The sequence below is a fragment of the Saccopteryx bilineata genome, chromosome 9 (genome assembly GCF_036850765.1).
Source record: "Saccopteryx bilineata isolate mSacBil1 chromosome 9, mSacBil1_pri_phased_curated, whole genome shotgun sequence".
Lineage (NCBI taxonomy): Eukaryota > Metazoa > Chordata > Mammalia > Chiroptera > Emballonuridae > Saccopteryx > Saccopteryx bilineata.
This window is the reverse complement of record NC_089498.1, coordinates 24,315,613-24,343,314: the sequence shown is the minus strand read 5'-3', so window position 1 is coordinate 24,343,314 and position 27,702 is coordinate 24,315,613. Positions and strand designations below refer to the sequence as shown.

Below are 27,702 nucleotides of genomic sequence, written 5' to 3'. Positions count from 1 at the left end.
CCATTTTTCTTAATACTTAATAAGTGGCTTTGCTTGCTGCTCTTCTTTAAGAATGTGATTCACTATATGTTTCTCTGGCTACACAAGCTAAGAATTAAGTATTAGAGGAAGATTAAATATTTTGGTGATTTATAATAGGCTGTTGCTGTGAGACTTGGGTCTTGAGTCTTTTTTTTTTTTTTTTTTTTTTTTTTTACAGAGGCAGAGATAGACAGGGACAGACAGACAGGAACAGAGAGAGATGAGAAGCATCAATCAGTTTCTCGTTGCGCCTTGCGACTTCTTAGTTGTTCATTGATTGCTTTCTCACACGTGCCTTGACCGCGGGCCTTCAGCAGACCGAGTAACCCCCTGCTGGAGCCAGCGACCTTGGGTCCAAGCTGGCGAGCTCTTTGCTCAAGCCAGATGAGCCCGCGCGCGACCTCTGGGGTCTCGAACCTGGGTACTTCCGCATCCCAGTCCAACGCTCTATCCACTGTGCCACCGCCTGGTCAGGCTTGGGTCTTGAGTCTTGAGGTTAGCTATTTCAAATTAGATATGTCTTTACTTGAACAGAAAACAAGTATTTTAGAGCAGTGTGTCAGATACATGGAAGAGAGTGAATCAAATTGGTATAAAGGTGAATGAATACCTAACTTTTATCACCACTCACATTGAATCCTATAAGGGCAAAAGAATAACTATATATATATTTTTTTTTTCATTTTTTTCTGAAGCTGGAAACAGGGAGAGACAGTCAGACAGACTCCCGCATGCGCCCGACCGGGATCCACCCGGTACGCCCACCAGGGGCGAAGCTCTGCCCACCAGGGGGCGATGCTCTGCCCATCCTGGGCGTCGCCATGTTGCGACCAGAGCCACTCTAACGCCTGGGGCAGAGGCCACAGAGCCATCCCCAGCGCCCGGGCCATCTTTGCTCCAATGGAGCCTTAGCTGCGGGAGGGGACGAGAGAGACAGAGAGGAAAGTGCGGCGGAGGGGTGGAGAAGCAAATGGGCGCTTCTCCTGTGTGCCCTGGCCAGGAATTGAACCCGGGTCCTCCGCACGCTAGGCCGACGCTCTACCGCTGAGCCAACCGGCCAGAGCAAGAATAACTATATTAATCAATGTTGTTGTGCCTTAAGAAATGAAATTTTTGCCCCTATTTTGACAACTGGGTGTGCCTTCTAACATACTCATACATAGCACTTCAGTTTATTGTGCATTAAAATCAACACTGCTGTTTACATTTTGTACAATGAATTATGTCTTGGATCATTGTGAGTTGAAATAGTCACTGTAAAGTCAAACTGGAGTTAATCGAAGCGCTAAATAATTCAAAATGCTTTGAATTGCAAAATTGAGCATGTTAATATTTACCAGTCTATAAACATTTACCACATTTTGTGTGTGTGTGTGGTGTGTGTGACAGAGACAGAGGGACAGACAGACAGGAAAGGAGAGTGATGAGAAGCATCATTTCTTTGTTGTGCCACTTTAGTTGTTCATTGACTGCTTTCTCATATGTGCCTTGACTGGGGATGGGGGGGCAGCTACAGCAGACTGAGTGACCTCTTGTTCAAGCCAGCAACCTTGGGCTCAAGCTGGGCGACCTTGGCGGTTTCAAACCTGGGTCCTCCGTGTCCCAGTCCGACCATCTATCCACTGTGTCACTGCCTGGTCAGGCACATTTACCACATTTTTACATCAGTGATCTAGCCCCTTTCTTATGAAAACATGAGCAAATTCTCTTCCTACACTTGTCTTTTTGTTTAATGCACTGTTTTTTGCTTTTTTCTTGAATTTTGCATCCTTGAAGTAGTTGTATCAGCAGCTACTACAGTCAACAGCCACAAAACTCTTTTTTGATGGGTTTTGTTTCAGACCTATTTCTGAGATGACAAAATGATGACTTCTTTCCAGAGCTACTTAAAATCATCAGCTTCAGGCCTGACCTGTGGTGGCGCAGTGGATAAAGCGTCAACCTGGAAACACTGAGGTTGCCGGTTCAAAACCCTGGGCTTGCCTGGTCAAGGCACATATGGGAGTTGATGCTTTCTGCTCCTCCCCCCTTCTCTCTCTCTCTCCCTTCTCTATAATGAATAAATAAAATCTTTATAAAAATAAATTTAAGATCATCAGCTTTAGGACCTTCCGGAGATGCACACATTTTGTTTTTAATAGTTCAACAAACTCTCATTTTATTTTTCTTCAGTGAAACCATCATTGAAATCCTCTTTGGAGTTATCAGCATACTATAGCTGTAACCAGGGATCTGTTAATAGAATTTATTTAATACTGAGATATAAACTTAGTTTACCCTCTACCCATTAAAAACAAGTGAGACTTCAAATAAGCCGGTGAAAATTTAGTTACTTTTCTAGGCCTAAATTGAAAAATATGATCTAGGAGGCAGATGAATCTCATTGAGATTAGATGATACAGGTTATGAAAGTGTGCCATATTACTTTTGGAAAATACTGGATAGAAGTTGTTGTTAAATATGCTTTGGAACTAAACAGGCCCATTTGCCAGATAGAATAATTAGCTTTAATGTTTTAAAATTTTCTTTTTTCCATACCTCCTTAAATTTGACTAGGTGACTTCATTGCATTTAGCAGATAATGTGCATAATACCATTGTATTTCTTGCTTTAAAAAAATTTATTGGGCCCTGGCCAGTTGCCTCAGTAGGTAGAGTGTTGGCCCAGCATATGTATGTCCCTGGTTTGATTCTGATCAGGGCACAAAAGAGAAGCGACCATCTGCTTTTCTCCCCCTCCTTTCCCCCACTGCTCCCCCTCATCTTTCTGTCTTCTCTCCCTCCTCTCCCCCTTCCCTCCATTTTCCCCTCCCACAGCCAGTGGCTGAAGTGGTTTGAGTGTCAGCCTCAGGCACTAAAAACAGCTCTGTTGATTCACGCATTTTCCCCAGACAGGGGTTGCTGGGTAGATCCAAACGGGGTGCATAAGGGAGTCTGTCTCTCCTCTTCTCACTTGAAAAAAACACACTGATTTTAAAGAGAGGAAGGAAAGGATGGGGAGAGAGAAAGAGAGACAGCAATTTGTTGTTCCACTTCTTTATGTATTCACTGGTTAATTCTTTTTTTTTTTTTTTTTTTTTTAAGAGCATTTTTAGCCTGACCTGTAGTGGCGCAGTGGATAAAGCATCAACCTGGAAATGCTGAGGTCGCCGGTTCAAAACCCTGGGCTTGCCTGGTCAAGGCACATATGGGAGTTGATGCTTCCAGCTCCTCCCCGCTTCTCTGTCTCTCCTCTCTCTCTGTCTCTCCCTCTCCTCTCTAAAAAATGAATAAATAAATAAATAAAAAAGAAACAAAGATTAAAGAGCATTTTATTTATTTATTTATTTATTTATTTATTTATTTATTTACAGGGACAGAGAGAGAGTCAGAGAGAGGGACAGATAGGGACAGACAGGAATGGAGAGAGATGAGAAGCAGCAATCATTAGTTTTTCGTTGCGACACCTTAGTTGTTCATTGATTGCCTTCTCATATGTGCCTTGACCATGGGGCTTCAGCAGACCGAGTAACCCCTTGCTCAAGCCAGCGACCTTGGGTCTGAGCTAGTGAGCTTTGCTCAAACCAGATGAGCCCATGCTCAAGCTGGTGACCTCGGGGTCTCGAACCTGGGTCCTCCGCATTCCAGTCCGACACTCTATCCACTGCGCCACCGCCTGGTCAGGCTAATTCTTATATGTACCTGACCAGGAATCATTCCCACAACCTTGGCAAACTGGGACAATGCTCTAAACAACTGAGCAACTGGGCCAGGGCACCACCGGATCTCTTTAAAAGAAAAAAAAAAACCCTAGTTACTTTGTTATTATTGCAACTTTAAATAAACATGGACTAGATTAAAGAGTAGTAAAATTATTCTAATGTTTCTTTCACCTTTGTTTTATCAGAGTGAGATTTAAGTAAAAGCACATATTCCTCACTATATTTAGCATTTTTTATTCTTATAGGAACCAGAAGTCCGTAAGCTAAAAAGAGAATTTCTTTCATATAACTATGTAAACTGGCTTTGGACTTTGCTAGATGCTGGGCCTCAACTGTTTAGCTGGTCTGATTTCTCCTTAACATCTGCTTCTGGGCTGGCTTCTTTCACAGCTTCCATGTGATGGCAAGGTGGCCAGAGTAGCTCTTGTCCCCACGCCTCCATTTGTGTCAGCATTATTTGTAAATGTTTTATTGTTTGTCACTGTCAGAGTCCCTGAACCATTTATGAATGTTATATGTGTCTGATTGGAGTCATTTGCTATTCCCATCTCAGAAATGAAATCTCACCTGAAGCACTGGAACTTAGAGTGGGACTAAGAGCAGAGTTTGTTTCTTGGGAGAGACAAAAATTCACTATATAGAGTAGGGTTTCAGTATAGGAAGTAGTGATTTTTATCTTTGGGGGTTTTACTTCTAAGATGACCCAAATCAAGAAGAGTTCTATGTCCTAGGAAATGCTAATGTTTTTTAATTTCTTCTTTCATTTTAATACCTATTTGCTCATTTCACATTCTAAGGAGCTGGCATCACAAACTTTACTGAAACTGTGAGTCAGGCTACAAGTGAGGGAGATGTTCCAACAAAACAAACAAAGAGATTTCTTTTTTCTCTCTCTCCCACTTTTTCTCTCCCCTTCAAGAGACCAGTGCCCATGTTTCATAACCTGTACTACAGATCCTAGCTGTCTGTCCTTATCAATAATCTTTATTTTTATTTTTATTTTTATTTTGTATTTTTCTTAAGTTGGAAACGGGGAGGCAGTCAGACAGACTCCCGCATGCGCCCGACCGGGATCCACCCGGCACGCCCACCAGGGGGTGTCGCTCTGCTGCAATCAGAGCCATTCTAGCGCCTGAGGCAGAGGCCACAGAGCCATCCTCAGCGCCCGGGCCAACTTTGCTCCAATGGAGCCTTGGCTGCGGGAGGGGAAGAGAGAGATAGAGAGGAAGGAGAGGGGGAGGGGGTGGAGAAGCAGATGGGCGCTTCTCCTGTGTGCCCTGGCTGGGAATCGAACCCGGGACTCCTGCACGCCAGGCCGACGCTCTACCACTGAGCCAACCGGCCAGGGCCCTCAACAATAATCTTTAGAACTTTGCAATAATGATATTTTGATTTGTTGATTTAAAGTTTTCAACGTTAGCCCTGGCCAGTTTGCTCAGTGGATAGAGCGTTCACCCAGTATGCAGAAATTCTGGGTTTGATCCCCTGTCAGGGCACACATGAGAAGCAACCATCTGCTTGTCTCCTCCTCCCTCTCCCTCTTTTCTCTTTTTCCCTTCTGCAGCCAGTGGCTCGATTGGTTGAATGTTGGTCCCAGGCACTGAGGATAGCTCGGATGGTATCCTGGGGCATGTGCGAGAGTCTATCTCTCTTCCTCTCACTTAAACAGACAAAGTTTTCAACCTCTATGCGATCATATATTCTTATATTAAAAATGACAATAATTTGCCTGGCCTGTGGTGGCACGGTGGATAAAGTGTTGACCTGAAACACTGAGGTTGATGGTCTGAAAACCTGGGCTTGCCTGGTCAAGGCACATACAGGAAGCAACTACTATAAGTTTATGCTTCCTACTTCCCCCTCTTTTTCTCTATTCCTCTCTCTCTCACCCCCTCTCTCTCTCACCCCTTCTCTAAAAATCTAAAAAAAACACCAATTTTAAACCTTTTCTCATTAGAAATATTATTAACATTCTTTAAAAGCAAAGGAGATAAATAGAGCCGGTTATGTAGTGTTTTCACTACCCGGTTGGGTAACTCGGCTGTAGTGAGTGAGAAAGTGAACGAGCAAGCAAGCTGCAAGCGACAGAAGAAAGTGGACAGGGGGAGAAGGGAAGGGCAAGAACGGGACTCCAGAGTGAGAGACCCTCACGGGTGAGGGAGACGCAGGAAGCGATGAAAGAAACGTCTGCAAACATTGTGCTGGACAGTCAGCATCAACAAAAGCATTATGGGATCACCTCTCCAATTAGCTTGGCATGTCCTAAAGAAATTGATCACATTTACACACAGAAACTAATTGATGCCATGAAACCATTTGGAGTGTTTGAAGATGAGGAAGAATTGAACCACAGGCTGGTTGTTCTTGGTAAATTGAACAATTTAGTAAAAGAATGGATTTCCGATGTTAGTGAGAGTAAGAATCTCCCACCTTCTGTTGTGGCTACTGTTGGTAAAATTTTCACATTTGGCTCCTACAGGCGTGGAGTACACACCAAAGGAGCTGACATTGATGCGCTTTGTGTAGCTCCAAGACATGTGGAGAGAGCTGATTTTTTTCAGTCTTTTTTTGAAAAATTGAAACATCAAGATGGCATTAGAAATTTAAGAGCTGCAGAGGATGCCTTTGTACCTGTTATAAAATTTGAATTTGATGGAATTGAAATTGATCTAGTCTTTGCAAGACTACAATACAAACCATATCAGATAATTTAGATCTAAGAGATGACTCTCGATTGAGAAGCCTTGATATAAGGTGTATTCGCAGCCTAAATGGATGTCGAATTACTGATGAAATTTTGCATTTAGTGCCAAATAAAGAAACTTTTAGACTCACCCTAAGAGCAGTCAAATTATGGGCAAAACGACGTGGTATTTATTCCAACATGCTTGGATTCCTTGGTGGTGTCTCTTGGGCAATGCTGGTTGCAAGAACTTGCCAATTATTTCCAAATGCAGCAGCTTCTACTTTAGTTCATAAGTTCTTTTTAGTTTTTTTCCAAGTGGGAATGGCCAAATCCTGTGCTGCTGAAGCAACCAGAAGAAAGCAGTTTGAATTTGCCTGTTTGGGATCCTCGGTTAAATCCATCAGATAGGTACCATCTCATGCCCATAATCACCCCTGCCTACCCACAACAGAATTCTACGTATAATGTGTCCACATCAACTCGAACAGTAATGGTAGAAGAATTTAAACAAGGTCTCGCAGTCACAGGTGAAATTCTTCAAGGGAAATCAGACTGGTCCAAACTACTTGAGCCACCAATTTTTTTTCAAAAGTATAGGCATTATATAGTACTGACTGCCAGTGCATCAACAGAAGAAAACCATCTAGAGTGGGTTGGATTAGTAGAATCTAAAATCCGTGTACTTGTTGGAAACTTGGAACGGAATGAATTTATCACTCTTGTGCATGTAAATCCCCAGTCATTCCCAGGAAATAAGGAACATTATAAAGACAATAACTACATATCTATGTGGTTCCTCGGAATAATTTTTCGGAGAGTAGAAAATGCAGAAAGTGTTAACATAGATTTGACATATGATATACAGTCATTTACTGATACAGTGTACAGACAGGCAAATAATATAAACATGCTAAAGGAGGGAATGAAAATTGAAGCAACTCATGTTAAAAAGAAACAACTTCATCACTATTTTCCAGCAGAGATTCTGCAAAAGAAGAAAAAGCAAAGTCTTTCTGATGTCAATCGAAGTTCAAGTGGACCTCAATCCAAAAGATTATCTCTGGATAGCAGTTGTTTGGATAGCTCCAGAGACACTGATAATGGAACACCTTTTAATTCCCCAATGTCTATAAACAAACCTTCCAAATCTGATATTTCTTCTTCAGGAGAAAAAGAAAGGAATAACATTGAGCCTGATGTTGTAATTGCAAAAAAGCCACCAAGTGTTCCACCAGTTCAGGGACTATTTCAGTCATTGGTGCAAAAGTTGACTCTGTAGTAAAAGCTGTATCACCCCCCGCTGTGTGCACCATTCCTACTGTAGTAGGACGAAACGTGATTCCTAGGATCACAACACCGCACAGCCCTGTCCAGGGACAACTACATCTAAACGGAATGTCAAATTTAACTAAGAATGTGGTACCTAAAAGATCCCATTCCCCATCTATAGATGGGTCTTCAAAGAGGTTGAAAGATACAGAAAAGTTTATTTGACTTGAATCAAAGTTTAAGGAATCGTGTGCTGCAGAAAACAGAAAAAGAAAACCAGTGGATGCCATTGGGGGAGAATGTATGCCTATTCCAACTATTGATACTTCACGCAAAAAGGTAACAATCTTATTCAAAGAGACTGCGAGTAAAGAACTACCAGATTCATCGTCTCCGATTCCAGCAAATAATATTCATGTCATCAAAAATTCCATCTGACTGACCCTTAATCGGTAAAAGCAGTGCCTCCTTATTTAGGTGACAATCGTTAGTAACACAGATGCAGCCACTTTTTTAAAAATAGAAGTGGCTGTCATACATAAAATAAGGTGAAAGTTACAGTCCCCACCTAACAACCTTGAAGTGGTTTTTGAACTCTCACACTTTTTTTTTTTTTTTTGTATTTTTCTGAAGCTGGAAACGGGGAGAGACAGTCAGACAGACTCCCACATGCGCCCGACCGGGATCCACCCGGCACGCCCACCAGGGGCCACGCTCTGCCCACCAGGGGGCGATGCTCTGCCCCTCTGGGGAGTTGCTCTGCCACGACCAGAGCCACTCTAGCGCCTGGGGCAGAGGCCAAGGAGCCATCCCCAGCGCCCGGGCCATCTTTGCTCCAATGGAGCCTTGGCTGCGGGAGAGGAAGAGAGAGACAGAGAGGAAGGGGGGGGGTGGAGAAGCAAATGGGCGCTTCTTCTGAACTCTCACACTTTGACCTACAGATGCTATAGCATTCTCTCATTGATTGCTACACACACTTCTCTGAGGATCACCTGCTGTCAGATTGTCATCTGCAATATGATGGCTTTGTGTTGGAGGTTTTACTGCCTTAACTTCTGATGCTTGTCTATTATGGGAACCAGTTCTTAGCTCTTTGAACACGGATAAAACAAGTCCCAAATGCCCCCCCTTTTTTCCTTTTTTTGTCTTTTGTTGTAATCATTGTATAGAATTGAAAAAGTTGAAAACAAAACAAAAAAAATTGTCTTGTAATTTTCCAAATGTTAACACTTTTCCTTTAGCATTGAAACCACTTTGTAAAACCTGAGATAACTGAAAGTGAGGTATCTATTCTGTTTTCCTTGTTTGTATAGATGTACTTATTGTCTCTTCTGTTGATTTAAATTATTTTTTTATAGATTGGCACATGGAATATTTAAATTTTTATTTTCTTGTGTGCCTTTCTGTCCAAATGTTGCATAGTTACCAGGGAGAATTAATCTAGTGATTACATAAGAGTTGGGCACCATAAGTTCTCTATATTTTGCCTCCCGTGGAGGTCTTCAAAATGCATCTTTATTAAGAATCAAAATAGCTTGGTTCCTGAGACTAGTATTAGAAGTGAGAGCAGAGGAGAGCAGAGAAAGGCCACGTGGAGGAGGCCAGGAGAAGCAGCCAAGATGGTGGAGTGCTGAGTGAGATGCCAGTTTGTGTAGAGTTTGTATCTGGGATAAGGAAAGGAGATGGGGAACAGAGGTGAATAAGTCTGGTGAGCTAGAAACCTTTGATTCTAGGAAACTCGGATAAGTCAGTAGCTTTGTGAGCACTGAATGTGACTGGGTTTTGGAGCCCAGTGTGTATTTTTACTTGCCCGCCGGGTGCAAAGCTAGAATTAAAGACTATGGCCCACCAAAAAAAAAAAAAAAAAAAAGAATCAAAATAGAACCCAGATACTAAAAGTCAGTGTATGAATGGTGAAATTGTTACATAGCCTGTGTCATACCATTTTTGTTAGCTGGCTGGTATTTTTTACTGAGAAGCAACTCATTCCAGCCATCAACAATAGATACCTTTAAGTATGGCAAACTTGTATTTTTGAGGTGTAAAATTAATTTGGCATGATAATTCCTGACCATTACCCCACAAGTTCAAACATTTTCTTCATGGACTAGGCATGCAGAAATAAGCAGTGGATTTTAGTGAAACTTAAAGGCATTTTTTTTTTTTTTGTATTTTTCTGAAGCTGGAAACGGGGAGAGACAGTCAGACAGACTCCCGCATGCGCCCGACCGGGATCCACCCGGCACGCCCACCAGGGGCGACGCTCTGCCCACCAGGGGGCGATGCTCTGCCCCTCCGGAGCATCGCTCTGCCGCGACCAGAGCCACTCTAGCGCCTGGGGCAGAGGCCAAGGAGCCATCCCCAGCGCCCGGGCCATCTTTGCTCCAGTGGAGCCTTGGCTGCGGGAGGGGAAGAGAGAGACAGAGAGGAAGGAAGGGGTGGGGGTGGAGAAGCAAATGGGCACTTCTCCTATGTGCCCTGGCCTGGAATCGAACCCGGGTCCCCCGCACGCCAGGCCGACGCTCTACCGCTGAGCCAACCGGCCAGGGCCTTAAAGGCATTTTTGACTGACATTGTTACCAACTATTAATTGGCTCAGGACCTTTGTAATTTTTATTTAACTAGGTGAGTTGTCTTTTTTTACACTGCTTTTTTTCAATGCATTTCATAATATTTTTTAAGTTTCATGAATGCATGCTCAGTTTATTAAAATCCATAACCATGTAATTCTTGTAATATGTTAATTCAGTGTTTTGTAAATGAAGTTGTATGTATTTTCAGAGTATTTTTGTATGTACTGTAAGATACCATCTTTTCAAAGAGAAAACTTTAAAACCTGTAAAAAAAAAAAGCAAAGGAAACAACACTTGGACAACTCACACTTTATTCTCTCAACAAAATAAAATGTCCCCCATCTTTTTGCCATTGCCCCTATCATTCTTTATTTCATATATTAAATAGTTGGAAGAGGTATTCCACAATACCCCCTACTCATTAGATGAAGAGACAAGATTGGATTCCTGTGGTATAGCATATTTAATTTTAGTCAGTACTTTAAAAAAAAATAAATTTTTTTTCCTATAGGAAGTCTAAAAACACCAAAAATTTGTGCAGAGAAGTCCATTTCTCCTATTAAAAACTTTAAACTTTCTAGTAAAAGAACTTCTAGTATTCAAAGTCAAGTTTTATAAAGTGAGATAATTGATATGTTCTTATTGTTGCTTGTTTTCATCATACTTTTCTCCTATTGGATTGTTCTTGCTTTCTGTTGTTTTTTTTTGTTTGTTTTTTGTAATTTTTTTAAAAACTTTTTTTTGTTTGTTTGTTTTTTTTGTGTGTGTTTTTCTGAAGCTGGAAATGGGGAGAGACAGACAGACTTCCACATGCCCCCGACTGGGATCCACCCGGCACGCCCACCAGGGGCTACGCTCTGCCCACCAGGGGACGATGTTCTGCCCCTCCGGGGCGTCGCTCTGTTGCAACCAGAGCCACTCTAGCGCCTGGGGCAGAGGCCAAGGAGCCATCCCCAGCGCCCAGGCCATCATTGCTCCAATGGAGCCTTGGCTATGGGAGGGGAAGAGAGAGACAGAGAGGAAGGGGGGGGTGGAGAAGCAAATGGGTGCTTCTCCTATGTGCCCTGGCCGGGAATCGAACCCGGGTCCCCCGCACGCCAGGCTGACGCTCTACCGCTGAGCCAACCGGCCAGGGCCTGTTTTTTGTAATTTTTTGAAGTGAGAAGCGGGGAGGTAGAGACAGACTCCCACATGCACCTGACCAGGATCCATCTGGTATGCCCACCAGGGGGCGACGCTTGGCCCATCTGGGGCATTGCTCTGCTGCAACCGGAGCCATTCTAGTGCCTGAGGTGGAGGCCATGGAGCCATCCTCAGCGCCCAGGCCGACTTTGCTCCAATGGATCTGGCTACAGGAGGGGAGGGGAGAGAGAGAAAGGAGAGGCGGAAGGGTGGAGAACCAGATGGGTGCTTCTCCTGTGTGTCCTGGCCAGGCATCAAACCCAGGAATTCCACACGCCGGGCCGATGCTCTACCACTGAGCCAAACCGACCAGGGTGGATTGTTCTTGCTTTCTTATAGTAAAAGCAAAAGCACTTTCTGTGATTTAGGAATTTAGAATTAACTCTTACTGTAAAGTAATATAAATTAGGTGAATTATCACCAGCTTATAATTGTTCCTATATGAGTTAGTGACTATTTTTTCCAACAGAAATAATTTAAATCCTGGGCTAATGGTTGCTGAGCCATTGGCCAATCTGCATTCAGGAATGGGAGAACATTGTAATAATTCTCTCAAGGGAAACATAAAGTTAATCTATTGCCGATCCATATGTTTTGTAACATTTGATGTGCCAAAGCAAACTATAAATACGGGTTTATATATACCAGACCAAGTTCTTTAGTTAACAGAAATGAGTGAGAGAAATCCTGAGAATGATCCTGGTTCTTGCCATTGAAGGAGGGAGGAGCTAGCAGACTTCTTTTCTGCCATCCTCTGCTGTCTGTGAAAAATGTGCCACTACTGCACTGTATTACAGAAACTGATTAACACACATGTTCATTAACAGTTGTCTTGGTGTTATGCCTAGTAATTTTACACAGAAACAGAAGAATAGTTGTAAATCATTCTTTGGAGAATGGAATCATTTTAAATAAACTGTAATGGAATTACAGTTTAAAGGAAACCTGTACTAAGTTTAAACTTTTTGTTTTTCTTTCTATAGTGGATTCTTTTACAGAATAAATAATTGATATATTTTATGTTTGGCAGTCTGGAACAAAGCCACTGAACAAAGACAAGATTATGACTTGAGGAGTTTGGTGACCTGATCCAGTTCTCAAAGAAGAAAAAATTATAACTTGTAAACATTTTTAAAGCCACCATAGTAGTCATTTGATCAGTTGTGAGAATAGTCCTTCTAGTTGGTATTTCCAAGCAAGCTTTAACCTTTTTTTTTTTTTTTTTTTTTTTACAGAGACAGAAAGAGAGTCAGAGAGAGGGATAGACAGGGACAGACAGACAGGAACGGAGAGATGAGAGACATCAATCAGTTTTTTGTTGCGCGTTGCAACACCTTAGTTGTTCATTGATTGCTTTCTCACATGTGCCTTGACCGCAGGCCTTCAGCAGACTGACTAACCCCTTGCTCGAGCCAGCAACCTTGGTCCAAGCTGGTGAGCTTTTGCTCAAACCAGATGAGCCCTCGCTCAAGCTGGTGACCTCGGGGTCTCAAACCTGGGTCTTCCACATCCCAGTCCAACACTCTATCCACTGTGCCACTGCCTGGTCAGGCTATATCTTATTTTTTAAAGTTTTTATTGATTTTTTTTATTTTGCCACAAAAAATTTTGTAAAACTGAAGGAAGTTACATCTTTGTATATTAGCATCTCATCTTTATTTGAGTATCTATCAGTAGGTCCACTGTTGAGCCAAGAGTTATAGTCACAAACAATGATGTCATTGAATTTGCAAGCTGAGGAATATTAATAAGATTAGTTATCAAAAGATAATTTTATTCATATATTTTACTAAAGTTCCTCTCTATAACTTAGTTCTTTTCCTCACTATTTTTATCATGATTTAATGAAGCCATCTGACTTTAAAAGACCAACTGTTAATATGTTGAGAAAAGTGCAGAAGTTTTAACCCATTTGTAGAAGAAATTCTGTCTTAAATAATTTTGGAACAAGGTAGGGTTTAAGTAAGTAATTCTGAAAAATTGTAGGGTTTTTTCTAAGACTGATGTTATGCAACATTAATTCCCAGGTATCTTCTGTAGATAACTGTTCTGTGCTGCACCTAGTTCTTCTTCTTTTTTTTTTTTTTTTGCACCTAGTTCTTTAAAGATTTACCAGTGTTGTAAACCAACCCCAAACTTGTGGAGAATTTTTATAAGAATTTATTTGAGCTAGCCTGACCTGTGGTGGTGTGGTGGATAAAGCATCAACTTGGAATGCTGAGACCCCAGGCTTGCCCAGTCAAGGCACATATGAGAAGCAACTATAGTTGATGCTTCCTGCTCTTCCCCTTCTCTCTCTCTCTCTCCTCTAATATCAATAAATAAAATAGTTTTTAAAAATTTGAGTGCAAACTGACAATGGTGTTTGGAAAGTAAGATCTCAAATGCTCCAAGAACATCTTGCAGTTTCTTTTATGCAGTTGGAATTAAGGAGGGAGTTTAAGAAAGATTACTTGAAGGTGGTAAAAAGCAAGGTATGTATTGGATTATAGGAGGATACTTAACAAGGTTTTTTGTGTGTGTTACAGAGACAGAGAGAGGGACAGATGGGGACAGACAGACTGGAAGGGAGAGAGATGAGAAGCATCAAGTCTTCATTGCAGCACCTTAGTTGTTCATTGATTGCTTTTTCATATGTGCCTTGACTGGGGGGTTAGGTCTATGACCCCACACTCAAGCTGGTGAGCCTGCACTCAAGCCGATGAGCCTGCACTCAAGCCAACGACCTCAGGTTTCTGAACCTGAGTTCTCTGCATCCTAGTCCATTGCTCTATCCGCTGTGCCACCACCTGGTCACGCGATAGTTAGCAAGATTATATGCTCTTGTGAGTGGTTATACTTTCAAGGGGTATTACTTTTTGCATTTCAAAAATGTATTAACCTAGATGCACAGGGCCTACTTAAAAACCTTTCACTAAAGAAGTTATATGTTTGGCCTGACCATGTGGTGGTACAGTGAGTGGAGCAACGAACTGGGATGCGGAGGACCCAGGTACAAAACCCTGAGGTTATCGGCTTGAGCATGGGCTCATCTGGCTTGAGTAGAGGCTCACCAGCTTGAGCGAGGGATCGCTGGCTTGAGCATGGGATCATGGACCTGATCCCATGGTTGCTGGCTTGAGCCCAAAGGTCGCTAGCTTGAAGCCCAAGGTCGCTGGCTTGAGCAAGGGGTCACTTGCTCTGCTGTAACCCCCTGGTCAAGGCGCATATGAGAAAGCAATCACGACAGCTAAGGAGCTGCAACGAAGAATTGATGCTTCTCATCTCTTTCCCTTCCTGTCTGTCCCTATCTGTCCCCTCTCTCTGACTCACTCTCTCTTTGTCAAAAAATAAATTTAAGAAATAGAAGTTATAGGTTTGGGGCATGACTATGTAACTTGCCCTGCCCATGATTTATTCAAGTTCCCTTTTTTATCCACAAATTGTTTAACATTGAATTAGTGTAGGAGAATCTGAGAGTTAGTGTCACAAAGAGTCTTTTGTTTGGGGCAAATTATTCTCAGAATCTGAAATTGTCTTTGCCAGTAATTTATTTAATAGGTTCCCTGTGGGGGATTGTAATTTATGATAACTCATAAATCGATAGCATACAGGATAATGTCTCTTAATAAGTCAATAAGTAAGTAACATACTCCAAGTGATAGATTAATGATATCATTGTTCCAGGCAAAGGGGAGAGGAAAGAAATAAGGTTCAAATTTAGTACCTTCCTCCAGGTTTGGTTCTTTTTTTTTTTTTTTGCTGTTTAAATTTTTATTTTGTGTATAAAGTGAATTCCTTAACCATGAGTTAGAAGTTACATTTTTATCCACAACAATGACAGTTTGTTTTTTATTTTAAACATGAATTATCTTTATTGCTAATAAATGGACACAGGTAGCTATTACTTTCTCTTCTTTTGCATATTACTATGCTACATCTTTTTTTTTTTTATAAATAAATTTTTATTTTACTGGGGTGACATCAATAAATCAGGGTACATATATTCAAAGAAAACATTTCCAGGTTATCTTGTCATTTAGTTCTGTTGCATACCCATCACCCAAAGAGAGATCGTCCTCCGTCACCCTCTATCCAGTTTTTTTTGTACCCCTCCCCCTCCCCTTCCCCCCAGGTTTGGTTCTTGGTAGAATCAGTCCTTCCAGCCAAAAGCTGGCTATATCGACTGCTGGCTGTCTGGCTTAGGTCTCTCGCCTTCTGGGGCAACTAGCTAGCATCATACAGTACTGATGTTGTCAGTCAAGGTGAGCTGTTCCAAAGGTTATTACTGCAAGGGCTTTACATGGCTTGCACCACTGCCTATGAGTAGTAACCTCACCAAGGCAGGACCAGATGTCCTTTCTCTTCCAACAATAACCTGTATTTAACATAGTTTTTCTCATATCTGAGGCCTAAGTACTCTTACCTTAGTGGTTCTTCAACTTAAACTCCATCAAATCACCTGGAAGCCTTGTTAGAACACAGATTCAGTTGGTTAAGTGTGGGGGTCCAAGAATTTGCAGGTGCAGATATTGATGCACTTTGAGAACTACTGGAGCTTGTATGAATGCTTTTACATTTGTATTTGTGTTGACCAGGCCAAAGCCCTCCTTACTTGAATGTTGTTTGAGTTTACAGTTCACCTTACTCCAGATAATTTATGTTTATTGTTTGGCAAAGTAGTGGGTTGGTAGGAAAATGGAGTTTTCACTTGTGATCTCAGAGTTAACCTAATCCTTAAAATTTTCTTGCTTTATATGAAGCAGATCATAAAATGCAATTTTGCCAGCTTGGGGCAAACTAAAAGCTACTTTTATTACCTATAGTCATTAACCTGATTCAGGAGAAGGCAGCAGGCTTGGGAGAAAGGCTAGCATTCAAACAAGAAAAGAAGCTCAAAAATTGCTTCTTTGAAACAACTTCATTCTAGCATTTGGAATTGTTATTTTTATAATCCTAGACCTAGTTCCTCAAAGCTAATGCTGAGTTTGTAAGGGCTAAAGAATTTGTCTATTAAAGTCAACTGAATACTTCCAAGGTTGCTCTAGCTTCAAACATTCTATCAGCTTATTAGAATAGTTGGAGCTGTGTTATTGTGTAGAAACTTGGAGAAGTGGCTAGAGAGAAATACAGCGGTGCCTTGAGATACGAGCAGACCAACATACGAGGTTTTTTTTTAAGATACAAGCTGTGGGCCCTGGCCGGTTGGCTCAGTGGTAGAGCGTCGGCCTGTCGTGCGGAAGTCCCAGGTTCGATTCCCAGCCAGGGCACACAGGAGAGGCGCCCATCTGCTTCTCCGCCTCTCCCCCTCTCTTTCCTCTCTGTCTCTCTCTTCCCCTCCCGCAGCCGAGGCTCCATTGGAGCAAAGATGGCCTGGGCGCTGGGGATGGCTCCTTGGCCTCTGCCCTGGGCGCTAGAGTGGCTCTGGTCGCAACGGAGCGACACCCCGGAGGGGCAGAGCATCACCCCCTGGTGGGCGTGCCGGATGGATCTCAGTCGGGCGCATGCGGGAGTCTGTCTGACTGTCTCTCCCCGTTTCCAGCTTCAGGGAAAAAAAAAAAAAAAAAGAGATACAAGCTGTGGCTCGGTCCGTATTTTTGTTCAAGATCCGTGTGAAATTCCGAGATATGAGTCGTGATTTGGGAAGCTGCCACTAGTTGGCACATTGGCACACGGTCCAGTATCAGCAGCAGAACACCCTCATCTCGTTCTTTCTCACGTGTTACCCGCAGAATCAAATTGAATCTCGTGCACTGTACTCATTCTTGCATCATTTTTGCATTTTTTACTAACTTTTTTTGTGTGCTATCATGGGGCCGAAGAAAGTGAGTGTAAAGGACAACGGTGAGAAGAAGAAAAGAATGATGTTGATAGAAGTAAAGCAAAAAATAATAGAAAACCATGAGCATGGTGTACGAGTGATTGAACTGTCAAGGCTGTACAACTGCAATACATCTATAATTTGTACCATCCTTAAACAAAAGGATGCCATCAAAAATGCAAATCCAGCAAAAGGAACTAACTACAATTCTGTCCCAATTAAGGACAAATATCCATGAAGAAATGGAGAAGCTTCTGCTGGTGTGGGTGAAAGAGAAAGCTGCCAGGAGATACAGTGACGGAGATTGTAATATGCAAAAAAGGCACGTAATGTTTAGGCTACTTGAAGAAGAAAGAACCATCAACCTCAAAAGAGGCAGCAGAGGATACGGTTAAGGCAAGGCACGGCTGGTTTGAAAATTTCAAGAAGAGATCTGGCATCCACTTGGTGGTGAGGCATGGTGAAGCTGCGAGTGCTGACGTTAAGGCAGCTGAGGAGTACATTGCACGTTTTGCTGTGCTTATCCCAAAGGAAGGCTACATCCCCCAACAAGTGTTCAACTGTGACAAAACAGGATTGTTTTGGAAAAAAATACCCCAGAGGACTTTCATCACCGCAGAAGAGAAGCCGCCAAGCCATAAACCCGTGAAAGACCATCTGACCCTTGCATTGTGTGCAAATGCTAGAGGTGACTGTAAAGCCAAGCCACTGCTAGTGTATCATTCTGAAAATCCTTGAGGCTTTAAGACTCACAAGATTCTTAAAGAAAAACTGCAGGTTATGTGGTGTGTCAATGCTAAGGCATGTACGTGGCAGTTTTTTGTTTTTAAATTTATTTATTTTTTACAGCAAAAGAGAGAGAGTCAGAGAGAGGGATAGATAGGGACAGACAGACAGAAACATAGAGATGAGAAGCATCAATCATCAGTTTGCACCGCAACACCTTAGTTGTTCATTGACTGCTTTCTCATATGTGCCTTGACCATGGGCCTTCAGCAGACCGAGTAACCCCTTGCTCGAACCAGCAACCTTGGGTCCAAGCTTGTGAGCTTTTTGCTGAAGCCAGATGAGCCCATGCTCAAGCTGGCGACCTCAGGGTCTCGAACCTGGATCCTCCACATCCTAGTAAGATACTCTATCCACTGCGCCGCCACCTGGTCAGGCGACGCGGCAGTTTTTTATTGAATGGGTAAATCTCGTCTTTGGTCCTGCAGTGAAGAAATATCTTCAAGAAAATAAACTCCCTATGAAAGCATTACTAATTCTTGAAAATGCTCCAGCCCACCCATCTGGTCTTGAAGATGACATTCTCGATGAGTTCAAATTCATGAAAGTCCTCTACCTCCCACCCAACACAACTTCAATCTTGCAACCTATGAATCAGCAGGTCATTTCCAACTTTAAAAAGCTTTACACAAAGCACTTTTTCTGCCGCTGCTTTGAGGTGACTGAGAATACAAATCTAATCCTTCGAGAGTTTTGGAAAGATCACTACAACATCGTGATATGTTTACTCATTATTGACTTGGCATGGCAAGAGGTTACAAGAACCTTGAACTTGGCATGGAAAAAGTTATGGCCTGATGTTGCAGACAGGAACTCTGAAGGATTCGAACCAGAGACCGAGACCGAAGTAGAAGCTTTGGAAGAGATTGTGCCCCTCAGAAAGTCGATGGTCTGGAGGTAGATGAGGGTGATGTAAACGAGCTGGTCAGGAACATGAAGAGGAACTCTCAACTGAGTAGTTGAAGGAGCTATGGATGATGCAACATACAGAGCTTCTGCAAGAGATTAGTAGTGAGGAGGAGGTAGAGTCAGAGGAAGTGATTTCTACAAGTGAAATTAAAGATATGCTGGCAATGTGGGAGAAGCTTTCAAGTTTCATTGAAAAGAAACACCCAGAAAAAGTTTCAACTGGTCATGCTTCAGCACTTTTTAATGAAACTTGTTTGTCACATTTCCGTAACATTTTAAAAGGCAGCCAAAAGCAAACCTCTTTGGGTATATTTTTATTCAAAAGTCCTGTAAGTGAAAGTGCAGCCAAAAAGGCAAAAACAGGTGATGATTAAATGAAAAATACATAATGTTAAGCTTAGGTTAAGTTTAAAGTTAAGAAAGTGCATTTTTTTACAATTAAGTTTTTGTGGTTTCACTTTAAGTTAAGAAAGTGCAGTTTTAGTTTTGTTTAAAGAAAATGCAGTTTTAGTTTACGTGTCTACAGTGCCTGCATACCTTCCTCCCTCCCTCCTCCTCTGCCATTCACCTCCGTTAGCCGCACTCGTCTGTGTCCAAGGTAAGAATACAGTACTAAATAACACTTTTTTCTTTTATTTCATATATTTTGTTATGCATTGGTAAAGTATACATGTGTGTTTCTTAATTAAAAACATGTCTTTTTTCATAATTTAGGATGGTTTGGGGATGTTTCACAGAGCTAAAATGGATTAAATCTATTTCAGTTATTTTAAGTGGGAGAAATTTGTTTGATAAACGAGTTGACTGACTTATGAGCTTGGTTACAGAACAAATTAAACTCGTATTTCAAGATATCACTGTACAGAATTCATCACATTGATGAATTGTCTTTCATCTTTTCAAATCTGCTGCCCTTGTTTGATTTTATCAAGACATAGTATTCCATAAGCTGTTTTTATACATTATATCTTCATGTTTATAACTATAAAGAGGTTTTATTTAAATCCTTAAAAAATTTTTTTCAGAGAATTACTACTAAGCTTATTTCCCATCTCTTGACTTTTGTTTGAGTCATTGTCTTACCTCAAAAGACTGAGAACTGTTACTCAATTGAGCTTAGAATTATAAAAGTACAATCGTTTTTGAAGCCTTAAAATTAAAATTACCTGTTTTAATTTGGAAAATTCATATGTTTTAAATTTGGGATTTATCACGTTTCATGGCCCAAAATAACACATTTGATATTTGGCAGCTTCTGTCCTGCCCATGCCAGTGAACGCAGCACCATATGGTGTGACTGCTGTTATACTAGGAAACCCACACCCTTTGGAGGCATTGCCTGGCATAAAGCAGAGCCACTACTCCCGTATGCTTGACTTTTTTTTTTGGTATTTTTCCCAAGTTAGAAGCAGGGAGGTTGCCTGACCTGTGGTGGCGCAGTGGATAAAGCGTCGACCTGGAAATGCTGAGGTCGCCGGTTCGAAACCCTGGGCTTGCCTGGTCAAGGCACATATGGGAGTTGATGCTTCTAGCTCCTCCCCCCTGTCTCTCTCTCTGTCTCTCTCTCTCATCTCTAAAATGAATAAATAAAATTAAAAAATTAAATAAAGGAGTGACATATAAAAAAAAAAAAAGATTTATAAAAAAAAAACAAAAAAAACAAAAAAAGAAGCAGGGAGGCAGTCAGACAGACTCCTGCATGCACCCAACCAGGTTCCATCTGGCATGCCCACCAGGGTGCAATGCTCTGCCCATGTGGGGCGTTGCTCCATTGCGGCCGGAGCCATTCTAGTGCCTGAAGCGGAGGCCAGGGAGCCGTCCTCAGCCCCCGGTCCAATTTTGCTCCAGTGGAGCCTTGGCTGCAGGAGGGGTAAAGAGAGATAGAGAGAAAGGAGAGGGGGAAAGGTGAAGAAACAGATGGGTGCTCTTCCTGTGTGCCCTGACCGGGACTTCTACACGCCGGGCTGTCTCTCTGCCACTGAGCCAACTGGCCAGGGCTCCATATGATTGACTTTTTTTTTTTTTTTTTCCTTTTTTGTATTTTTCTGAAGCTGGAAACGGGGAGAGACAGTCAGACAGACTCCCGCATGCGCCCGACCGGGATCCACCCGGCACGCCCACCAGGGGCGATGCTCTGCCCACCAGGGGGTGACGCTCTGCCCCTCCGGGGCGTCGCTCTGCCGCGACCAGAGCCACTCTAGCGCCTGGGGCAGAGGCCAAGGAGCCATCCCCAGCACCCGGGCCATCTCTGCTCCAATGGAGCCTCGGCTGCGGGAGGGGAAGAGAGAGACAGAGAGGAAAGGGGGGGTGGAGAAGCAAATGGGCGCCTCTCCCATGTGCCCCGGCCGGGAATCGAACCTGGGTCCCCCACACGCCAGGCCGACGCTCCACCGCTGAGCCAACTGGCCAGGGCCTGCTTGACTTTTTAAGCCAAAATATTGACCAAGATATATTAAGATTTTAGGACTTCACGTTATCTTATCAGTTGAGTTTTACAGCTTTTCTGCCAGCTTTAACATTTAGCCATATTATGAAAACACATACTCAGAAGTTCATGGAACCTCATACCCAACCTCAGAAAGAAGCTTTTGAATGATTATTGCAAGAAAAGAAAGTACGTACCTTTCGGAATGCAATCAATAATTATTTTAGTACCCCTTAACTGCTAGCACCCTTCTACTACCTCTCTTGATAATAATCTCCTGCGTACCCCATTTTGGTGACCAGATATCCTTAAGGAAAAGAGGTTGCAAATACTGATCTTAAATGTGGTATATCTATTGGAAGGGAGGCTGAATTGTGATGAAAAGAGTTTAGAACATGACAAGTTGAAGGGACTAATTGCTGTACTTCTCTTCCTGCTGTGTATTGTCTGTTGAATAGATGTATCATGTTTTCATTATTTAAAAATTTTTTTTGGCCCTGGCCAGTTGGCTCAGTGGTAGACTGTCGGCCTGGCGTGCGGGAGTCCCGGGTTCTATTCCCGGCTGGGGCACACAGGGGAAGCGCCCATTGGCTTCTCCACCCCTCACCCTCTCCTTCCTCTCTCTCTCTTCCTCTCCTGCAACCAAGGCTCCATTGGAGCAAAGTTTGCCCGGGAGCTGAGAATGGCTCTGTGGCTTCTACCTCAGGCGCTAGAATAACTCTGGTTGCAACAGAGCAACGCCCCAGATGGGCAGAGCATTGCCCCCTGGTGGGCATGCTGGGTGGATCCCGGTCGGGTGCATGCGGGAGTCTGTCTGACTGCCTCCCCGTTTCCAACTTCAGAAAAATACCAAATAAATAAATAAATAAATAAAATTTAAAAATAAATTTTATTTATTTATTTATTTTAGGTGGGAGAGAGAGAGAGAAAGAGAGAAAGAGAAAGGGGAGAGGAGCAGGAAGCATCAACTCCCATATGTGCCTTAACCAGACAAGTGCAGGGTTTCGAACCAGCAACCTCAGAGTTCCAGGTCGACACTTTATCCACTGCACCACCACAGGTCAGGCTATGTATTATGTTTTCAAAATAACTGCTTTCTGCCTGTTCTTTGTTTTATGCTAGAACAATCATTTAGTTCATTGTGACCTTTATCTAAATCAGGGGTAGTCATCCTTTTTATACCTACGGCCCACTTTTGTATCTCTGTTAGTAGTAAAATTTTCTAATCGCCCAACGGTTCCACAGTAATCATGATTTATAAAGTAGGGAAGTAAACTTTATAAAGCAGAGTTACAGCAAGTTAAAGCATATAATAATAATTACTTACCAAGTACTTTATGTCGGATTTTCGCTGTTTGGCAGAATAAATCTTAATAAAACAACTTACTATAGTTAAATCTATCTTTTTATTTATACTTTGGTTGCTCCGCTACCACCCACCATGAAAGCTGGAATGCCCACTAGTGGGCGGTAGGGACCAGGTTGACTACCACTGATCTAAACGTTTCTCATTTTTATAAAATTACTCTTAAGGCTTTCCAGTATAGCTTATTCTCCTGAAATTGAAGGCACACAGGTAGGTTTTTTTTGTCATATAAATTTATGTTTAACTTTTGTAGGGGAGTATAAAACTGTCCTCTAGTATAAAAATAAGACATCACCTGAAAATGAGACCTAGCATGTCTTTAGCAGCAAAAATTAATATAAGACACTGTCTTTTTTCTGGGGATTCTTTCAACTAGTCTAATAATCAAATAGACACGAAACAGATTAGCAATAGAAAATGACCAAACTTAATTACATATGTACATATGAGAACCCCATATACATGAGAGAGTCAGAGACAGAAAGGAAAAATGAGGTATATATGACATTCTGATCTTAGGATGAGGTAAGGCCCCTTGGAGCTTCATGGGGGAAGAAGGTCATTCACAGAATAAGAGTGTGTTCAGTAATGAAAGGTTTGCCCTGCCCTGTAGATAGGTCATAAAATGTTTTCTTTTTAGATTTTATTTATCCATTTTTAGAGAGAGAGAGAGAGAGAGAGAGAGAAGGGGGAAGAGCAGGAAGCATCAACTCCCATATGTGCCTTGACCAGGCAAGCCCAGGGTTTCAGACCGGCCACCTCATCATTCCAGGTTGACACTTTGTCCACTGTGCCACCACAGATTAGGCTCCCTTCACTTTCAATAACCTTATTCAGTTATTCTTTTTATTTTAGTACAGGTTTTTTTGTTTTTTTGTGTGTCAGAGACAGACGGAAACAGAAAGGGACAGATAGGAAGGAAGATAGATGAGAAGCATCAATTCTTTGTTGCAGCATCTTTGTAGGTCATTGATTGCTTTCTCATACTATGTGCCTTGATAGGGGTGGGAGATGGTACAGCAGAGCAAGTGACTGTCCCTTGCTCAAACCAGTGACCTTGGGCTCAAGCCAGTGACCATGAGGTCATGTATATGATCCTACACTCAAGCCAGTGACCCTGTGCTCAAGCTGGTGATCCTGTGCTCAAGCCAGATGAGCCTATGCTCAAGCCCGTGACCTGGGGTTTCGAACCTGAGTCCTCTGTGCCCTAGTCTGTCTGGTCAGGCTGTCTTTGTTTTTTCTTTATTTATTTTTTTGGTCAGGCTGTCTTTAAATATTTGATGTTATTTCTAAAATTTGAATAGTAGTTGTGATTTTTTTTTTTTTTAATTTTTTGTACCCTTCTGAAGCTGGAAACGGGGAGAGACAGTCAGACAGACTCCCGCATGCGCCCAACTGGGATCCACCCGGCACGCCCACCAGGGGCGATGCTCTGTCCACCAGGGGGCGATGCTCTGCCCCTCCGGGGCGTCGTTCCACCGCGACCAGAGCCACTCCAGCGCCTGGGGCAGAGGCCAAGGAGCCATCCCCAGCACCCGGGCCATCTTTGCTCCAATGGAGCCTCGGCTGCGGGAGGGGAAAAGAGAGAGAGAGAGAGGAAGGAGAGGGGGAGGGGTGGAGAAGCAGATGGGCGCTTCTGGCCCTGGCCGGGAATCGAACCCAGGTCCCCCGCACGCCAGGTCGATGCTCTACTGCTGAGCCAACCAGCCAGGGCCTAAATAAAATATTTAACCTTAAAAATCACAACTACGGCCCTAAAATTATAACTACGGCCAACCGGCCAGGGCCTAAATAAAATATTTAACCTTAAAAATCACAACTACGGTCCTGGCTGGTTGGCTCAGCGGTAGAGCGTCGGCCTGGCGTGCGGGAGTCCCGGGTTCAGTTTCCAGCCAGGGCACACAGGAGAAGCGCCCATCTGCTTCTCCACTCCTCCCCCTCTCCTTCCTCTCTGTCTCTCTCTTCCCCTCCCGCAGCCGAGGCTCCATTGGAGCAAAGATGGCCCGGGCGCTGGGGATGGCTCTGTGGCCTCTGCCTCAGGCGCTAGAATGGCTCTGGATGCAACTGAGCAACGCCCCAGAGGGGCAGAACATCGCCCCTTGGTGGGCATGTCGGGTGGATCCCGGTCGGGCGCATGCGGGGGAGTCTATCTGACTGCCTCCCTGTTTCCAGCTTCGGGAAAATGAAAAATAAATAAATAAATAAATAAATAAATAAATTTTATTTAAATATTTTAGAATAAGAGTCTATAGGTACTGCCTGACCTGTGGTGGCACAGTGGATAAAGTGTCAACCTGGTACCCTGAGGTTGCCAGTTCAAAACCCTGGGCTTGCCCGGTCAAGGGAGTTAATTCTTCCTACTTCTCCCCGCTTCTCTCTCTCTCTCACTCACTCTTCTCTCTAAAATGAATAAATAAAATCTAAAAAAGTAAAATAAAAGTCTATAGGTACTTTATCTTTTGAGATGCTAACCATCTACCCTTTTCCCCAAAAATAAGACATCCCTCCAAAATAAGACCTAGTGCAATCTTTTTCAAGCTTAGAAATATAAGGCCTCTCCTGGCCTATATCCCCTGAAAATAAGACCTAGCTTGTCTTTTGGAGCAAAAATTAATATAAGACAATGTCTTATTTTCAGGGTAACATAGTAGGAACATGGTTTAAATTAGTATTTTTATTAAATATAAGTCAGTATCATTATGTATTCCTGATTTACTATATTTTTATTTTTTTATTTTATTTTTTTTTTTTTCTTTTCCATTTTTCTGAAGCTGGAAACAGGGAGAGACAGTCAGACAGACTCCCGCATGTGCCCAACCGGGATCCACCCGGCACGCCCACCAGGGGCGACGCTCTGCCCACCAGGGGGCGATGCTCTGCCCATCCTGGGTGTCGCCATGTTGCGACCAGAGCCACTCTAGCGCCTGGGGCAGAGGCCACAGAGCCATCCCCAGCGCCCGGGCCATCTTTGCTCCAATGGAGCCTTGGCTGCGGGAGGGGAAGAGAGAGACAGAGAGGAAAGCGCGGCGGAGGGATGGAGAAGCAAATGGGTGCTTCTCCTGTGTGCCCTGGCCGGGAATCGAACCCGGGTCCTCCGCACGCTAGGCCGACGCTCTACCGCTGAGCCAACCGGCCAGGGCGATTTACTATATTTTTAAAAGACTTTTATTTGTTTATTTTAGGGGAGGAGAGAGAGAGAATAGGAGGGGAGCAGGAAGCATCAACTCCCATATGTGCCTTGACCAGGCAAGTCCAGGGTTTCAAACCGGTGACCTCAGCATTCCAGGTCAACTCTTTATCCACTGCACCACCACAGGTCAGGCTAATTTACTGTTTCTGAAAGCAGTAAATTATAGTTCAGACATTGCCTTCTAAATGCCAGTGTTGCTTCCCAAGTCAGTGTGATAAACAAAAGTGTCTCTTTATCACATTTCCAAACGTATCTGATTGGGAATTGATCATCTACTTACTACAAAATACCTTTGCCATCTGTACATGTGTACCAAAGTTTACTTTTTGAACTTCGAGGATTGCCCTGAACTGTAATAAATAAAACACTCTCTCTCTCTCTCTCTTTTTATTTTTGTATTTTTCCGAAGTTAGAAGCGGGAGGCGGTCAAACTCCCACATGTGCCCTACTGGGATCCACCTGGCATGCCCACCAGGGGGCGATGCTCTGCCCATCTGGGGTATTGCTCTGTTGTGGCCAGAGCCATTCTAGCACCTGAGGCAGAGACCATGGAGCTGTTCTCAGCACCCGGAACAACTTTTGCTCCAATGGAGCTTTGGCTGTGGGAGAGGAAGAGAGAAATAGAGAGGAAGGAGAGGGGGAAGGGTGGAGAAACAGATGGGTGCTTCTCCTGTGTGCCCTGGCTGGGAATTGTACCTGAGATTTCCACACGCTGGGTTGACGCTCTATTGCTGAGCCAACTGGCCAGGGCCTCTCTTTTTTAAAAAATAGAATACATGCTTTGATATCTATGGGTGGGGTTTCTAGCTTGCTTGATGCAGGTGCTTATAATTTTGATTGTTCCCCTACAAAATCACCAAACCTTTTCTCACACTAAGTCAAGATCAAGCCTTAAGCCTGACCAGGTGGTGGCGCAGTGGATAGAGCGTTGGACTGGGATGCCAAGGACCCAGGTTCAAGACCCCGAGGTCGCCAGCTTGAGTGCCGGTTCATCTGGTTTGAGCAAAAGCTCACCCCCCCCAAAAAAAAAAAAAAAAAAAAAGCTCACCAGCTTGGACCCAAGGTCTCTGGCTAGACTGGTCAAGGCACATATGAGAAAGCAATCAATGAACAACTAAGGTGTCGCAATGTGCAACAAAAAACTAATGATTGATGCTTCTCATCTCTCCATTCCTGTCTCTCTGTCCCTGTCTATCCCTCTCTCTGACTCTCTCTCTCTGTCTCTATCTCTGTAAGGAAAAAAAAAAAAAAAGATCAAGCCTTAATAGAAAGTATAGTTAATGCTTATTCTAACAGCAGTTTTAGGTTTTGAAATTCACAAGAATAAACTCAGCAAAGTTTTAGTAACAAGATATCTTGCCTGATCAGGCAGTGATGCAGTGGATAGCACATCGGACTGGGATGCAAAGAACCCAGGTTCAAAACGCTGAGGTCACCAGCTTGAGTGCGGGCTCATCCTGCTTGAGTGTGGGTCACCAGCTTGAGTGTGGGGTTACTGGCTTGAGCCTAAAGGGCACTGGCTTGAGCCCCAGGTCGCTGGTTTGGATTGGGGGGATCACTTGCTCTGCTGTAGTCCCCCCAATCAAGGCACATATGAGAAAGCAGTCAATGAACAACTAAGGTGCTGCAATGAAGAATTGATGCTTCTCATCTTTCTCCCATCCTGTCTGTCTGTCTGTTCCTGTCCCTTTCTCTGTCCCTGTCACATATACACAAAAGATATCTTTAACAAGTTTCAGAATTCTTTTTATCAGCTTTAATTTTATTATAATTTAGGTTAAACTTTTAATTTTAT

At 43.1% G+C, this 27,702-nt stretch overlaps 1 protein-coding gene, 1 non-coding gene and 1 pseudogene across 5 annotated transcripts in view; all 3 read left to right on the top strand.

Moving 5' to 3' along the window:
- The window catches only part of GLG1 (golgi glycoprotein 1), a 158,205-nt gene that overhangs the window by 31,156 nt on the left and 99,347 nt on the right, over window positions 1–27,702 (top strand). The gene's annotated exons all lie outside the window — the stretch shown is intronic.
- Window positions 5,787–7,864, top strand: LOC136312795 (poly(A) polymerase gamma pseudogene; annotated as a pseudogene).
- TRNAD-GUC (transfer RNA aspartic acid (anticodon GUC)) lies at window positions 16,605–16,680 on the top strand. The gene has a single exon. It is a non-coding gene; the product is annotated as a tRNA-Asp (tRNA).